The sequence below is a fragment of the Ambystoma mexicanum genome, chromosome 2p (assembly GCF_040938575.1).
Source record: "Ambystoma mexicanum isolate Mex_15411 chromosome 2p, UKY_AmexF1_1, whole genome shotgun sequence".
NCBI classification, from domain to species: Eukaryota; Metazoa; Chordata; class Amphibia; order Caudata; family Ambystomatidae; genus Ambystoma; species Ambystoma mexicanum.
The window spans coordinates 166,624,181-166,641,025 of NC_090923.1; the positions used below are offsets into that span (position 1 = coordinate 166,624,181).

At 51.6% G+C, this 16,845-nt stretch overlaps 1 protein-coding gene across 1 annotated transcript in view; it reads right to left on the reverse strand.

Annotated features, from left to right (window-relative positions):
- Positions 1-15,570, reverse strand: part of TRH (thyrotropin releasing hormone) — a 132,004-nt gene extending 116,434 nt beyond the window's left edge. Inside the window, exon 1 of the mRNA XM_069643428.1 lies at positions 15,291-15,570. The gene's annotated coding sequence lies outside the window, so the exon portion shown is untranslated. The remainder of the gene's footprint in view (positions 1-15,290) is intronic.
- Between the last annotated feature and the right edge of the window lie 1,275 nt (positions 15,571-16,845).

Consider the following 16,845-nt stretch of genomic DNA (forward strand, 5'->3'; position numbering starts at 1 on the left):
ATTGCCAACATTGTGTGACCTTGGGCATCTCACTGTTTCCCCTAATCTGCAGGAGTTTGGAGTGCTGTGGCAGGATGAACGCTAATATTATGCGCTACACACAAAACTGGACTTTATCATGACACAGGTGTTTTATGTGAACTACAAAACGTTTCCCTGTGTATCAAATTGCGCCGGGATTATGAGAAGGACCCACCACGAGTTATCTTGTGCAGCTATGTGACTTTCTTTGCGGAGAAATAGCGAGAAGCAAAGCTTAAGTTAATAGCTGTCATGCTCAGCAGTGTGTTTAAAAAGCACGTCCCGCTTTGCACCCACGGACATATTCCTAAACCAGCAGACCCGGAATACTGTTTGTGATATATTTTCACTTTTGCTGCTGGATAGCTCAAACAGATAGTCGCTCGCAGCAAACATTTGCATTGTATAGCAGTCTGCAGGTCACCTGCTCACACCCCAGCAGCCCCGACTAAGGGCCCCATGAAAGGAATTTTCTGCACGGTTCAAAGTGGCTTTGCACTGCTAAAAAGTGACTTTGCACTTCCAACACGCACCCTGATTCATGGAACTGTGCAAAGTGTATTTTTTTCAGTGCAAAGTCAGTGCAAATTCATTTTTTTTGCAGTGCAAAATGAACTTTGTACGGATTTTGTACTGCAAAAATACACTTTGCAGTTCCACGAAACAGGGTTTGTCGACAGTGCCAAGTTTCTTTTCAGCAATGCAAAGCTACTTTGAACCGTGCAACACATTCCATTAATCGGGCCCTAAACGTTTAATCCTTCCAAGGTCGATAAATTGAGTTCCCCTGCTATTACATCATGAAATAATGACACAAATCCTTATAGCGCTTCGAAGTGAAAGGAAAACCGCATGAGGCGCTGTTTGGAAGAAAAAAAATGATATCCGTTGTCTCCTTATTTTGTAATATGTAAGTAAGGGCTTCACAGGCTGTCATGTTCCCAAATACAACCACGGTAGTTCAGGAATTCATGGCGAACATATTGTGAGGTATTTCCTCTGACACCTAAACTGTGGTCAGCACAGACCTCCACTGGTTTAGTCATGCAATACCTGTACTTCGAAAACTGTGTTCAGTTCCTCTCCCCAAAGATTCTCCTATTCGGTAAAATAAACACTCAGATTCTATTTCCGGACACGCGGAAGGTGGGTAGGTTCAGTAGCAGACGCCTGTTGAAGTTCTGGGAGGGTTTAGCATCTTCAATTGAATGGGAGTCTATGTAAACATATGTGAACTTTGACGTTTGCACGTGTCGCCCCCTTCTCCCCCCCACCCCTACTCCGCAGTGGGTGAATCATCAACAGGGAAGACCGTGCATTGCCCTATAAATCTTCGACTTTCTCTTCACCCAGCTCTTCTCCCTCCACACACTCTCTACGGCAATTCCTTTTTTGTCAGACTTAATTTATTTGGGAAGCCTCATTTTCTATCCTCACAATGTGCACTCATTATTTTGGCCCTCTTTCTTTTCAGCTCGTTATTTTGGCCACTGATGGGAGGGGGCCTTTAAAAGCAACAGCACAAATCCGAACATTTCCCAATGATTTCGCACCGCTTAATTTGTTAACTTTCTACGGAGGGAGGGAGGCCCGAGTAAAGACAGAGAGATTAACCGTTTCCAGGAAAGTGAAATGGTCCCGTTGACGTTTATGGAAGCATGTGGCTTGTTTCAGTGCTTCACACTGAGAGTGAGATAAGAAAGCTTTGGTTTAGCTGCTGCGAAATGATTCGGAACTCTGCCACACCATTCCTGCTCACTCTTTGGAAAGTAACACCTGGTGAGAAACAGGAGCTATATGGAACACGCCCAGCCCAATAACCAGGCACTTGCAATGTATACAGATACCCTAAACAGCTGGAAAACGATAAGTGCATAAGGTGCTGCCTTTGAAACCAGGACGTCTGGGGTTTTATAATCACAACAATTGAATGGGTAACATCATTTATTTAACTTCCTATGCCTCAGTCTCCCTCACTCACAACCCACTCCCCTCCGCCCCCGCCCCCTCCCTGACAAGCGCGCCCACACTGGCGGGCTTCTGCCCCTCTCTCTGTTGCCCTGTCTTTCTCCATCCCATCCCTCTTCTCTAAACATCTTCACCTCTCTCCCTCTCTTTCGCTCTTTATTGCCCTCTTTCGCTCCCCTCTCGCCCTACCCCGTTCGTTCCTTTCTTTCTCTTTCTTTCTTTCTTTCTTTCTTTCTTTCTTTCTTTCTTTCTTTCTTTCTTTCTTTCTTTCTTTCTTTCTTTCTTTCTTTCTTTCTTTCTTTCTTTCTTTCTTTCTTTCTTTCTTTCTTCCTTTCTCTCCCTCCCTTTTGCTCTCCATCTCTCTTTCACTCATCCCACTCACGCTTTCAAATGTTTCCCTCTTCTCACTCCCTCTCGATCTTTCCCTCTCTATTTCGCTCTCGTTCTGTCACCTTTTCACGCCCCCACTCCCGCCGTCTCTATCTCTCTCATACCCCCACCCCTCTCTTCCCTTCTCTCTATCTTTCACCCTCTTTGGCTCTTCTCTCTTTCGGTCCCTCTTTCACCCACTCTCGTCTCGTTTTCAGTGTCGACATGTCCTTTTCTCCTTTCCTCTCTCTTTATGTTAGAATCTCTCTCTCTCTCTTTCTCTCTCTCTAACACACACACATTTTGTGACTCTCTTCCTCACTCTTTCTCGCTCTTCTCTCTTAGTTTTCCTTTCTCGCTCACTCTCTTTCTCACTCGTTCTTGCCCCTCTATCTCTTTGTATGTGTGTGTCTCTGTCTTTCACACACCCACACATTTTCTCTCTCTCTTCCTCACTCTCGCTCTTTCTCTCTTGGTGTTCCTTTCTCACTCACTCTCTTTCTCCCTCCCTCCCCTCTCTCTGTCACTATGTCTCTCTATCTCTCTCTATTTCACACACTTTCTATCTCTCTCGCCCCCGCCCCAAAAGCTTTGAGAGTAGCAGAGCATCCACACCAAAGCACTGAAGGCTGGAGGTGTCCCGTCAAAAGCTTTGAGAGTTGCAGAGCATCCCCGCCAAAGCACTGATGGCTGGAGCAGTCCCGCCACAAGCTTTGAGAGTTGCAGAGCATCCCCGCCAAAGCACTGATGGCTGAAGCAGTCCTGCCAACAGCTTTGAGAGTTGCAGAGCATCCCCACCAAAGCACTGATATGATCTCATATGATATTTTATTTGTATCGCGCTCGTTCACGAGTGATGGCTGGAGCAGTACCGCAAAAAGCTTTGGGAGTTGCAGAGCATCCCCTCCAAAGCACTGATGGCTGGAGCAGTCCCGCAAAAAGCTTTGAGAGTTGCAGAGCATCCCCGCCAAAGCACTGATATGATCTCATATGATATTTTATTTGTATCGCGCTCGTTCACGAGTGATGGCTGGAGCAGTACCGCAAAAAGCTTTGGGAGTTGCAGAGCATCCCCTCCAAAGCACTGATGGCTGGAGCAGTCCCGCAAAAAGCTTTGAGAGTTGCAGAGCATCCCCGCCAAAGCACTGATATGATCTCATATGATAATTTATTTGTATCGCGCTCGTACACGAGTGATGGCTGGAGCAGTCCCGCAAAAAGCGTTGGGAGTTGCAGAGCATCCCCTCCAAAGCACTGATGGCTGGAGCAGTCCCGCAAAAAGCTTTGAGAGTTGCAGAGCATCCCCTCCAAAGCACTGATATGATATGATATTTTATTTGTATCGCTCTCGTACACGAGTGATGGCTGGAGCAGTCCCGCCAAAAGTTTTGGGAGTTGCATAGTATCCCCTCCAAAACACTGATGGCTGGAACAGTCCCGCCACAAGCTTTGAGAGTTGCATAGTATCCCCCCCCAAACACTGATGGCTGGAGCATTCCCGCAAAAAGCTTTGAGAGTAGCAGAGCATCCACACCAAAGCACTGATGGCTGGAGCAGTCCTGCCAAAAGCTTTGAGAGTTGCACAGCATCCTCTCTAAAGTACTGATGGCTGAAGCAGTTCCGCAAAAAGCTTTGAGAGTTGCAGAGTATCCCTGCCAAAGCACTGATGGTTGGAGCAGTTCCGCTGAAAGCTTTGAGAGTAGCAGAGCATCCACACCAAAGCACTGATGGCTGGAGCAGTCCTGCCAAAAGCTTTGAGAGTTGCACAGCATCCTCTCTAAAGTACTGATGGCTGAAGCAGTTCCGCAAAAAGCTTTGAGAGTTGCAGAGTATCCCTGCCAAAGCACTGATGGTTGGAGCAGTTCCGCTGAAAGCTTTGAGAGTTGCAGAGCATCCCCGCCAAAGCACTGATGTGATATGATATTTTATTTGTATCGCTCTCGGTCACGAGTGATGGCTGGAGCAGTCCCGCCAAAATTTTTGGGAGTTGCATAGTATCCCCTCCAAAACACTGATGGCTGGAGCATTCCCGTCAAAAGCTTTGAGAGTTGCAGAGCATCCCCGCCAAAGCACTGATATGATCTCATATGATATTTTATTTGTATCGCGCTCGTACACGAGTGATGGCTGGAGCAGTCCCGCAAAAAGCTTTGGGAGTTGCAGAGCATCCCCTCCAAAGCACTGATGGCTGGAGCAGTCCCGCAAAAAGCTTTGAGAGTTGCAGAGCATCCCCGCCAAAGCACTGATATGATATGATATTTTATTTGTATCGCTCTCGTACACGAGTGATGGCTGGAGCAGTCCCGCCAAAAGTTTTGGGAGTTGCATAGCACCCCTGCCAAAACACTGATGGCTGGAACAGTCCCGCCACAAGCTTTGAGAGATGCATAGTATCCCCCCCCAAAACACTGATGGCTGGAGCATTCCCGCAAAAAGCTTTGGGAGTTGCAGAGCATCCCCGCCAAAGCACTGATGGCTAGAGCATTCCCGCAAAAAGCTTTGGGAGTTGCAGAGCATCCTCTCCAAAGCACTGATGGCTGGAGCAGTCCCACAAAAAGCTTTGAGAGTTGCAGAGCATCCCCTCCAAAGCACTGATGGCTGGAGCAGTCCCGCCAAAAGCTTTGAGAGTTGCAGAGCATCCACGCCAAAGCACTGATGGCTGGAGCAGTCCCGCCAAAAGCTTTGAGAGTTGCAGAGCATCCCCGCCAAAGCGCTGATGGCTGGAGCAGTCCCCCCACAAGCTTGAGAGTTGCAGAGCATCCCTTCCAGAGCACTGATGGCTGGAGCAGTCCCGCCAAAAGCTTTGAGAGTTGCAGAGCATGCCCGCCAAAGCACTGGGGGCTGGAGCAGTCCCACCACAAGCTTGAGAGTTGCAGAGCATCCCTGCCAAAGCACTGATGGCTGAAGCAGTCCTGCCAACAGCTTTGAGAGTTGCAGAGCATCCCCGCCAAAGCACAGATGGCTGCAGCAGTCCCGCCAAAATCTTTGAGAGTTGCAGAGCATCCCCGCCAAAGCACTGATGGCTGGAGCAGTCCCGCCAAAAGCTTTGAGAGTTGCAGAGCATCCCCGCCAAAGCACTGATGGCTGGAGCAGTCCCGCCACAAGCTTTGAGAGTTGCAGAGCATCCCGCCAAAGCACTGATGGCTGAAGCAGTCCTGCCAACAGCTTTGAGAGTTGCAGAGCATCCCCACCAAAGCACTGATGGCTGGTTGTGTCCCACCAAAAACTTTGAGAGTTGCAGAGCATCACCGTCAAAGTATTAATGGCTGGAGGTGTCCCACCAAAAGCTTTGAGAGTAGCAGAGCATCCCCACCAAATCACTGATGGCTGGAGCAGTCCTGCCAAAAGCTTTGAGAGTTGCACAGCATCCTCTCTAAAGTACTGATGGCTGAAGCAGTTCCGCAAAAAGCTTTGAGAGTTGCAGAGTATCCCTGCCAAAGCACTGATGGTTGGAGCAGTTCCGCTGAAAGCTTTGAGAGTTGCAGAGCATCCCCGCCAAAGCACTGATGTGATATGATATTTTATTTGTATCGCTCTCGGTCACGAGTGATGGCTGGAGCAGTCCCGCCAAAATTTTTGGGAGTTGCATAGTATCCCCTCCAAAACACTGATGGCTGGAGGTGTCCCGCCAAAAGCTGTGAGAGTTGCAGAGCATCCCCGCCAAGGCAATGAAGGCTGGAGGTGTCCCGCCAAAGCTTTGAGAGTTGCAGAGCATCGCTGCCAAAACACTGATGGCTGGAGGTGTCCTGCCAAAAGCTTTGAGAGTTGCAGAGCATCCCCGCCAATGTACTGATAGCTAGTGCTATCCTGCCAAAATCTTTGAGAGCTGCAGAAAACTCACACCAAAGTATTGAATGCTGGAGAGAGCTTGGAAAAAGCTCTGTGTGCTGCAGGGAATTTCCTCCTAAGTATTGATGGATGGAGCTGAACTGCCAAAAGCTTTGGGAGTTGCAGATAATCCTGCCAAAGTGTTGATGGCTGGAGGGAGCCTGTTAAAAGCTTTGAGAGCAGAAGAGCATCCCCGCCAAAGTGTTGATGGCTGGAGCTGTCCTGCCTGAAGCCTTGAGAGCTGCACAACATTCCTGCCAAAGTATTAATGGCTTTAGAGAGTCTGCCAAAGCTTTGAGACCTGCAGAAAAGTCCCAACAAAGTATTGATGGCTGTGAGAGTCTGCCAAAGCTTTGAGACCTGCAGAAAAGTCCCAACAAAGTATTGATGGCTGTGAGAGTCTGCCAAAGCTTTGAGACCTGCAGAAAAGTCCCAACAAAGTATTGATGGCTGAGAGAGTCTGCCAAAAGCTTTGAGACCTGCAGAAAAGTCCCAGCAAAGTATTGATGGCTGAGAGAGTCTGCCAAATGCTTTGGGAGTTGCACAGAACCCTTGCCCAGAACACTTAGATGACTCGAATCCTATCCCAAAGGATTTTTGTGCCAGAAGAGATCTCCTGCAAAAAGCAATTACTGGTACAGACAGCACATGCCAAAACCATTGTTTACTGCAGAGTCCCCGTCGAAAGCCATTCTGGGTGCAGGGATCCCCTACCGAAAACCTTAATTACGTGAGAGAACATTTAACAACACATTCATGGCTGCAGAAATGTGCTATCAAGCCCCTTAAGGGTTGCAGAGAGCTCCCTATCACGATAATTAGTGACTGCAGAGAGTAGTTGTAACAGGCCTTGATGGTTAGAGAGCACCTATGATGAGAAAGCTTTGACAGCTTCAGAGTCTCTGCAATCGGTCTATACGGTTTCAGAGAGCTTCTGCCAAAAGCCATGATAGTTGCAAAAAGCCTCTGCCAAAATCCTTAATGGGTGCAGAGGGAGCCTCTGTCAAGAGCCTTATTGGCTGTAGTGGGCTCCTATTCAGTGCCTTCATACAAGCAGATTGGTCCTGCCAAGAGATTCGATGGTGGGAAAGACTCTCTGCCAAGAGCATCAATTAAGAGCCTTATTGTCTCTATGTAGCCCCTATTGAAGTATTCGATGCCTGCAGGGAGCATATATCAAAGGCCTTGGTGGCTACACAGAGTTATATTAAGAAGCTTTAGGGATGCAGAAATACCCTATCTAGAGGCTCAATAGCCACAGGGGGCCCCTTCTAAAAGCTTATTGGCAGCAGAGAGCCTCTATCAAGAGTCATGTTAGCTACAGAAAACCCCTCCTAAAAGGTTAATGGCTGTAGAGGGTCCACGTCAATTGCCTCAATAGCTGCAGAGAAATTCTCCTAAAAGTGTAATGGCTGTAGAGAGCCCCTATCAAGAGCTTCAATAGCAGCAGAGAAACCCTCCTAAAAGTGTAATTGCTGTAGAGAGCCCCTATCAAGAGCCTCAATAGCAGCAGAGAGACCCCGCTAACAGATTAATGGCTTCAGAGAGCCCCTATCAAGAGTCTTGTTACCTACAGAGAATCCCTCTTAAAAGGTTAATGGCTGTAGAGAACCCATATGAAGAGCCTTGTTGGCTTCAGAGAGCCCCTATCATGAACCTCAGTGCCTGCAGAGAGTCCTTATGAAGAGACTTGTTGGATTCAGGGAGCTCCTATAATCAGACTGACCCCAAAAAACCCCATCAAGAGCCCCCTGACCTGTGGAGAAACCCTATGAGCCACCTTGGCTTCAGAGAGGCCCCATCAAGAGCCTCAGTGCCTGCAGAGAGTCCCTATCATGAGCATCAGTGCCTGCAGAGAGTCCCTATTAATTGCCTTGCTGGCTTCAGGGAAACCCTATCATGAGCCTCGGTGCCTGCAGAGAGTCCCTATCATGAGCCTCAGTGCCTGCAGAGAGCCCCTATCATGAATCTCAGTGCCTGCAGAGAGTCCATATTAATTGCCTTGCTGGCTTCAGGGAGACCCTATCATGAGCCTCAGTGCCTGCAGAGAGTCGCTATCATGAGCCTCAGTGCCTGCAGAGAGTCCCTATCATGAGCCTTAGTGCCTGCAGAAAGTCGCTATTAATTGCCTTGCTGGCTTCAGGGAGACCCTATCATGAGCCTCAGTGCCTGCAGAGAATCCCTATCATGAGCCTCAGTGCCTGCAGAGAGCCCCTATCATGAATCTCAGTGCCTGCAGAGAGTCCTTATGAAGAGACTTGTTGGCTTCAGGGAGCTCCTATCAACGGCCTAACTGCCCCCAAAGAAACCCCATCAAGAGCCCCCTGAGCTGCGGAGAAACCCTATGAGCCACCTTGGCATCAGAGAGGCCCCATCAAGAGCCTCAGCGCCTGCAGAGAGTCCCTATCATGAGCCTCAGTGCCTGCAGAGAGTCCTTATTAAGAGACTGACTTGTTGGCTGCAGAGAGCTCTTATCATGAGTCTCAGTGCCAGTAAGGATGCCCCATCTCTTGATATGTAGCCTTCAGAGAGCCCCTATCATGAACCTCAGTGCCTGCATGGAGAACCTATCAAGAGCCTTGTTGGCTTCAGGGAGCTCCTATCAACGGCCTAACTGCCCCCAAAGAAATCCCGTCAAGAGCCCCCTGAGCTGCGGAGAAACCCCATGAGCCACCTGGGCTTCAGAGAGGCCCCATCAAGAGCATCAGTGCCTGCAGAGAGACCCTATCATGAGCCTCAGTGCCTACAGAGAGTCCCTATCATGAGCCTCAGTGCCTGCAGAGAGTCCCTATTAATTGCCTTGCTGGCTTCAGGGAGACCCTATCCTGAGCCTCAGCGACCCCAAAGAAACCCACTGTGCTGAAGAGAAACCCTATGAGCCACCTTGGCTTCAGAGAGCCCCCATCAAGAGCCTCAGCGCCTGCAGTCCTTATTAAAAGACGTGTTGGCTAGAGAGCTCTGATCATGAGTCTCAGTGCCAGTACTGATGTCCCATCAAGAGCCTAGTTTGCTATAAATAGGCCCTATAAAGAGCCCCAATGGCTCCAGTGAGCCTCCATCTAAAGCCGTGTTGCCTGCAGGGAGCCTGTCTCAAAGCTTCAGTGCCAGCAAATAGCCCCAATCCATAGATTCATACTCTCTTCCAAGAGCCTTGCAGACTGCAGAGACCCCCCCCCCCAAGAGCCTCAGTTGCTGCAGAGAGCCCCTATCAAGAGCCTCATTGGCTCCAGTGAGCCTCAGTCGAGAGCCCAGGTGGCTGCAGAGATCCCCTCCTAAGAGCCCCGGTTGCTGCAGAGAGCCATATCAACAGCCTCATTGGCTCCAGTGAGCCTCAATCGAGACTCTGGGTGGCTGCAGAGAGCCCTTCCCAAGAACTCAAGAACCCCAGTTGATGCAGAGAGCCCTAACAAGAGCCTCATTGGCTCCAGTGAGCCTCAATCGAGAGCCTGGGAGGCTGCAGAGAGCCTCAATCGAGAGCCTGGGTGGCTGCAGAGAGCCCCTCCCAAGAGCCCCAGTTGCTGCAGAAAGTCCATCTCAAGAGCCTCATTTGCTTCAGGGAGTCCCTCTCTAGAGCCTCAGTTGCTGGAGAGAGCCCCTATCAAGAGCTTAATTGCCTCCAGTGAACCTCCACCGAGAGCCTGGGTGGCTGCAGAGAGCCCCTCCCAAGAGCCCCAGTTGCTGCAGAGAATCCCATCAAGAGCCTCATTGGCTCCAGTGAGCCTCAATCGAGAGCCTGGTTGGCTACAGAGAGCCCTTCCCAAGATCCCCAGTTGCTGCAGAGAGCCATATCAAGAGCCTCATTGGCTCCAGTGAGCCTCAATCGAGAGCCTGGGAGGCTGCAGAGAGCCTCAATCGAGAGCCTGGGTGGCTGCAGAGAGCCCACCCCAAAAGCCCCAGTTGCTGCAGAGAACCACTCCCAAGAGCCCCAGTTGCTGCAGAGAGCCCTATCAAGAGCCTCATTGGCACCAGTGAGCCTCAATCGAGAGCCTGGGTGGCTGCAGAGAGCCCCTCTGAAGAGCCTCAATTCCTGCAGAGAGCCCCTCCCAAGAGCCTCATTGGCTCCAGTAAGCCTCAATCGAGCGCCTGCGTAGTGGCTGCAGGGAGCCCCTCTCAAAAGCCTCAGTTGCTGCAGAGAGCCGCTCTCAAGGGCCTCATTGGCTCCAGTGATTCTCAATCGGGAGCCTGGGTGGCTGCAGAGAGACCCTCTCAAGAGCCCCAGTTACTGCAGAAAGTCCCCCTCAAGAGCCCCAGTTGCTTCAGAGAGTCCCTCCCAAGAGCCTCAGTTGCTGCAGAGAGTCCCTATAAAGAGCCTCAATTGCTCCAGTGAGTCTCAATCTGGAGTCTGGGTGGCTGCAGAGAGCCCCCCTCAAGAGCCTCAGTTGCTGCAGAGTCCCCATCAGAGCCTCATTTGCTCTAGTGAGTCTCAATCGGGAGCCTGGGGGGCTGCAAAGAGCCCCCCTCAAGAGCCTCAGTTGCTGCAGAAAGTCCCTCCCAAGAGCTCCAGTTGCTGACGAGAGCCCTATCAAGAGCCTCATTGGCACCAGTGAGCCTCAATCGAGAGCCTGGGTGGCTGTAGCGAGCCCCTCCCAAGAGCCTCAAATCCTGCAGAGAGCCCCTATCAAGAGCCTCATTGGCTCCAGTAAGCCTCAATCGAGAGCCTGCGTAGTGGCTGTAGGGAGCCCCTCTCAAGAGCCTCAGTTGCTGCAGAGAGTCCCTATCAGAGCCTTATTGGCTCCATTGAGCCTCAAACGAGAGCCAGTGTGGCTGCAGGGAACCCCTCTCAAGAGCCTCGGTGCAGAAAGTCCCTCTCAAGAGCCTCAGTTGCTTTAGAGAGTCCCCTCAAGAGCCCAGTGGCTGCAGATAGCCCCTATCAAAAGCCTCATTGCCTCCAGTGAGCCTCAATAGAGAGCCTGGGTGGCTGCAGAGAGCCCTGCTCAAGAGCCCCAGTTGCTGCAAAGAGCCCCTATCAAGAGCCTCATTGGCCCCTGTGATTCTCAATCGGGAGCCTGGGTGGCTGCAGAGAGACCCTCTCAAGAGCCCCAGTTGCTGCAGAAAGTCCCACTCAAGAGCCTCAGTTGCTTCAGAGAGTCCCTCTCAAGTGCCTCAGTTGCTGCAGAGAGTCCCTATAAAGAGCCTCAATTGCTCCAGTGAGTCTCAATCTGGAGTCTGGGTGGCTGCAGAGAGCCCCCCTCAAGAGCCTCAGTTGCTGCAGAGAGTCCCCATCAGAGCCTCATTTGCTCCAGTGAGTCTCAATCGGGAGCCTGGGGGGCTGCAAAGAGCCCCCCTCAAGAGCCTCAGTTGCTGCAGAAAGTCCCTCTCGAGAGCTTCAGTTGCTGCAGAGAGTCCCTATAAAGAGCCTCAATTGCTCCAGTGAGTCTCAATCTGGAGTCTGGGTGGCTGCAGAGAGCCCCCCTCAAGAGCCTCAGTTGCTGCAGAGAGTCCCCATCAGAGGCTCATTTGCTCCAGTGAGTCTCAATCGGGAGCCTGGGGGGCTGCAAAGAGCCCCCCTCAAGAGCCTCAGTTGCTGCAGAAAGTCCCTCCCAAGAGCTCCAGTTGCTGACGAGAGCCCTATCAAGAGCCTCATTGGCACCAGTGATCCTCAATCGAGAGCCTTGGTGGCTGTAGCGAGCCCCTCCCAAGAGCCCCAGTTGCTGCAGAGAGCCCTATCAAGAGCCTCATTGGCACCAGTGAGCCTCAATCGAGAGCCTGGGTGGCTGCAGAGAGCCCCTCTCAAGAGCCTCAAATCCTGCAGAGAGCCCCTATCAAGAGCCTCATTGGCTCCAGTAAGCCTCAATCGAGAGCCTGCGTAGTGGCTGCAGGGAGCCCCTCTCAAGAGCCTCAGTTGCTGCAGAGCCTCTCTCAAGGGCCTCAGTTGCTGCATAGAGCCCCTAAAAAGTGCCTCATTGGCTCTAGTGAGTCTCAATCGAGAGCATGGGTGGCTGCAGAGAGACCCTCTCAAGAGCCTCAGTAGTTGCAAAGAGTCCCTATCAGAGCCTCATTGGCTCCATTGAGCCTCAAACGAGAGCCAGTGTGGCTGCAGGGAACCCCTCTCAAGAGCCTCGGTGCAGAAAGTCCCTCTCAAGAGCCTCAGCTGCTTCAGAGAGTCCCCCTCAAGAGCCTCAGTGGCTGCAGATAGCCCCTATCAAAAGCCTCATTGCCTCCAGTGAGCCTCAATAGAGAGCCTGGGTGGCTGCAGAGAGCCCCTCTCAAGAGCCCCAGTTGCTGCAAAGAGCCCCTATCAAGAGCCTCATTGGCCCCTGTGATTCTCAATCGGGAGCCTGGGTGGCTGCAGAGAGACCCTCTCAAGAGCCCCAGTTGCTGCAGAAAGTCCCACTCAAGAGCCTCAGTTGCTTCAGAGAGTCCCTCTCAAGTGCCTCAGTTGCTGCAGAGAGTCCCTATAAAGAGCCTCATTGGCCCCAGTGAGTCTCAATCGGGAGTCTGGGTGGCTGCAGAGAGCCCCCCTCAAGAGCCTCAGTTGCTGCAGAGAGTCCCCATCAGAGCCTCATTTGCTCCAGTGAGTCTCAGTCGGGAGCCTGGGGGGCTGCAGAGAGCCCCCCTCAAGAGCCTCAGTTGCTGCAGAAAGTCCCTCTCAAGAGCTTCAGTTGCTGACGAGAGCCCTATCAAGAGCCTCATTTGCACCAGTGAGCCTCAATCGAGAGCCTGGGTGGCTGCAGAGAGCCTCTCTTAAGAGCCTCAATTCCTGTAGAGAACCCCTCTCAAGAGCCTCATTGGCTCCAGTAAGCCTGAATCGAGAGCCTGTGTAGTGGCTGCAGGGAGCCCCTCTCAAGAGCCTCAGTTGCTGCAGAGAGCCCTTATCACAGCCTTATTGGCTCCATTGAGCCTCAAACAAGAGCCCGGGTGGCTGCAGGGAACCCCTCTCAAGAGCCTCAGTTGCTGCAGAAAGTCCCTCTCAAGAGCCTCAGTGGCTGCAGATAGCCCCTTTCAAAAGCCTCATTGCCTCCAGTGAGCCTCAATCGAGAGCCTGGATGGCTGCAGAGAGACCCTCTCAAGAGCCTCAGTTGCTGCAGAGAGCCCCTATCAAGAGCCTCATTGGCTCCAGTGAATCTCAATCGGGAGCCTGGGTGACTGCAGAGAGTCCCTCTCAAGAGCCTCAGTTGCTGCAGAGTGTCCCCATCAAGAGCCTCATTTGCTCCAGTGAGTCTCAATCGGGAGCCTCAGTTGCTTGGGAGAGTCCCTCTCAAGAGCCTCAGTGGGTGCAGAGAGTCTCACTAGAGAGCCTGGATGGCTGTAGAGACGCCCTCTTAAGGGCCTCAGTTGCTGCAGAAAGTCCCTCTCAAGAGCCTCAGTTGCTTCAGAGAGACCATCTCAAGAGCCTCAGTTGCTTCAGAGTCCCTCTCAAGAGCCTCGGTTTCTACAGAGAGCCCCTATCAAGAGCCTCATTGGCTCCAGTGAGTCTCAATCGAGTGCCTGGGTGGCTGCAGAGAGACCCTCTCAAGAGGCCCCGTTGCTTCAAAGAGCCCCTCTCAAGAGCCTCGGTTGCTTGAGAGAGTCCCTCTCAGGAGCCTCAGTTGCTGCAGAGAGCCCTTATCAAGAACCCCATTGTCTCCAGTGAGTCTCAATCGAGAGCTTGGGTGGCTGCAGAGAGCCCCTCTCAAAAGCCTCATTTGTTGCAGAAAGTCCCTCTCAAGAGCCACAGTTGCTTGAGAGAGTCCCTCTCAAGAGCCTCAGTTGGTTCAGAGAGCCCTTCTCAAGAACCTGAGTTGCTTGAGAGAGTCCCTCTCAAGAGCTTCAGTTGCTGCAGAGAGCTCCCCTCAAGATTCTCAGTTGGTTGAGAGAGTCTCTCTGAAGAGCCTCAGTTGCTATAGAGAGCCCCTATCAAGAGCCTCATTGGCTCCAGTGAGTCACAATCGAGAGCTTGGGTGGCTGCAGAGAGCCCCTCTCAAGAGCCTCAGTTGCTGCAGAAAGTCCCTCTCAAGAGCCTCAGTTACTGCAGAAAGTCCCTCTCAAGAGCCTCAGTTACTGCAGAAAGTCCCTCGCAAGAGCCTCAGTTGCTGCAGAGAGCCCCTATCAAGAGCCTCGTTGGCTCCAGTGAGTCTCAATCGAGAGCTTGGGTGGCTGCAGAGAGCCCCTCTCAAGAGCCTCAGTTGCTGCAGAAAGTCCCTCTCAAGAGCCTCAGTTACTGCAGAAAGTCCCTCTCAAGAGCCTCAGTTGCTGCAGAAAGTCCCTCTCAAGAGCCTCAGTTGCTTCAGATAGCCCCTATCAAGTCGTGTTAGCTGCAGAGAGCCCCTATCAAGTGCCTCAGTTGCTGCAGAGAGCCCCTATAAAGTACCTCAGTTGCTGCAGAGAACCCCTATCAAGTGCCTCAGTTGCTGCAGAGAGCCCCTATCAAGCCGTGTTAGCTGCAGAGAGCCCCTATCAAGTGCCTCAGTTGCTGCAGAGAGCCCCTATCAAGTACCTCAGTTGCTGCAGAGAACCCCTATCAAGTGCCTCAGTTGCTGCAGAGCCCCTATCAAGTCGTGTTAGCTGCAGAGAGCCCCTATCAAGTGGCTCAGTTGCTGCAGAGAGCCCCTATCAAGTACCTCAGTTGCTGCAGAGAGCCCCTATCGAGTGCCTCAGTTGCAGCAGAGAGCCCCTATCAAGTCATGTTAGCTGTAGGGAGCCCTTATTGAGAGTGTAGTTGGCTGTGTAGAGTCCATATCAAAAGCCCACTGGCTGCAGAGCCCCATCTAACGCGCTATGGCTGCAGAGAGTCCCTGCCAGGAGCTATGTTGGCTACATGGAGACCCATTCAGGGCAGGAGCCTCGTTGGATGAAGACTCCCTTCACACTTTGATTGCTGGAGAACCACTGGTGGATGCCTGGATGGCTGCAGAGTCAGCTACAGCGCCACATTCAACTCTCGGAGTTGTTACTTCACGCCGCTAGACCGCCTGATGCACAGATGATCTGGGGTTGCTTATATATTAGTAGAAATACTGTACGGTTTTTTACCCCGAAATCGGTCGACGCAAACACTTCGAAACTTTCTTTTTCGTTCTTAAGTCAGCGCCCCGAAATCTGAGAGCAGTGCATTTAACTAAGAGTAGTCATTACGCTTAAAAGGCAAGAGTTCGCAGCACGTTGCTCAAATGAAAGCGCCATACCTGCTGCTCGTTGCGGGAGTCCGCGGATCTCTCGGCTGCACGTGTGTCTTGCTGGCGCTGAGGAGCTGCTGTGGTGCGTCTTCCAGGGCACTTCAGCTCTGAAGACGCTCTGCCTGCCTCCAGTCTATGCACGGCACAGAGCACACCCAGCAGCACGCCTCCTCTCCGCTGTGTGCTGCCTCCTCACTTATATTGCCTCTGCATCGATTATGCAGATGCTTGGGAGGTGATGCGAGTGATGCGTTGCTTTCGACTTTTCCGCGTGTTTTTTTGGGTCCACTGATGTCAGAGATATGAGTTTATAACGCACTTCCAAGTTCTGCCGGGTTTGTTTCCTGGGGCTGCTGCCTTCACGCACTTGGGGAGCGGTGGCTGATGTGTTGAAGTGCGCATCAGTGGGAAGCATTCTAATTAAAGTACGTGGGTGGTTGTGTGCCCCTTTGTGTGTTTGTCTTGGACATGTGGACAGTTGCTTAAAAGCGCGACTGTTAGCACATTTGTGCATTGATTTTGGGAAGAATGCGTGCATATATGAGAAAATGTGTGGATATGTGTCGCTGCCTGGCTATGTATGTGTATTTACTCGCGTTTGCAAGTGTGCATATTGGCTTTGTGCCTATGCGTTCAGTTTCTGCAAAAGACTTCACCTGGGTTTATACTGTTTGTAAGTGCCCCGGGTATTGATGTATGTGGCAAGTAAGGCACAGATAACATTATATGCCCCAGATCACACGGCTTGGTTGGGTAGGGTCGCCGGTATTGGACTGCGCATCTTCCGGCGCCACAGTCAACAATGAAGCTATCAAGCACGTGGGTGTGTCTGTGTATGTGCGTACACGGGTGTGTGCACGCGCGTGTTCGTGTGTTTTAGCACAGGCATGCGTCTTTTGGCCTATATGTCTCTGTGTATACGTACTGTCTGTGTCCCTGGGTATGCCCGGGGATCTAGAGTTTGGTTGTAATTTTCTATATGTGCATATCGGCTTGCCTCTGTGCTTGTACACATTGGGGAGGATACCTCAAGGGCAGAGCGCGTGCCTTGGGAAAAGGAGAAGCCGTGTGTCATGGGATCACTACCCTGACTGCGTCAAGTTCGCCTATCACCCCATGAACCTTCTCTCAGGTGCTACAATAAGCACCAAATCGTGGAAAACAATGACGGGAATAAGTAACAGATGCTGCAAAGTGCTAATTAAAAGAAATTACAAGAACACAAGTATGCACGTCGGTCTATGCGGTAAAAGGTTTGCTTTTGTGTCTGTGTAATTAGGACCCGATTCATGGAAATTATTTGGGCGGAAAAAAGGGTACTTGCGTGCCAAACTGTGCGCAAATCCGCTTTTGTCGATTCATGGAATCAAATGCGCGCTACTTTTCCTGGACTTGTGTTGAGTTCGCGCAGACACAGCACATCTCTTTGAGCCCTTGAGCGCCTTGCGCGAGACTCCACGCAAAGCGTGGGTGTGGCTTGCACATAGGGCTGGGAAGGGGGCGGAAACACCAGAAATTGGGAAGAACTTGCGAAAAAGTTTGCATTCCGAGGGACAGCCTGTAG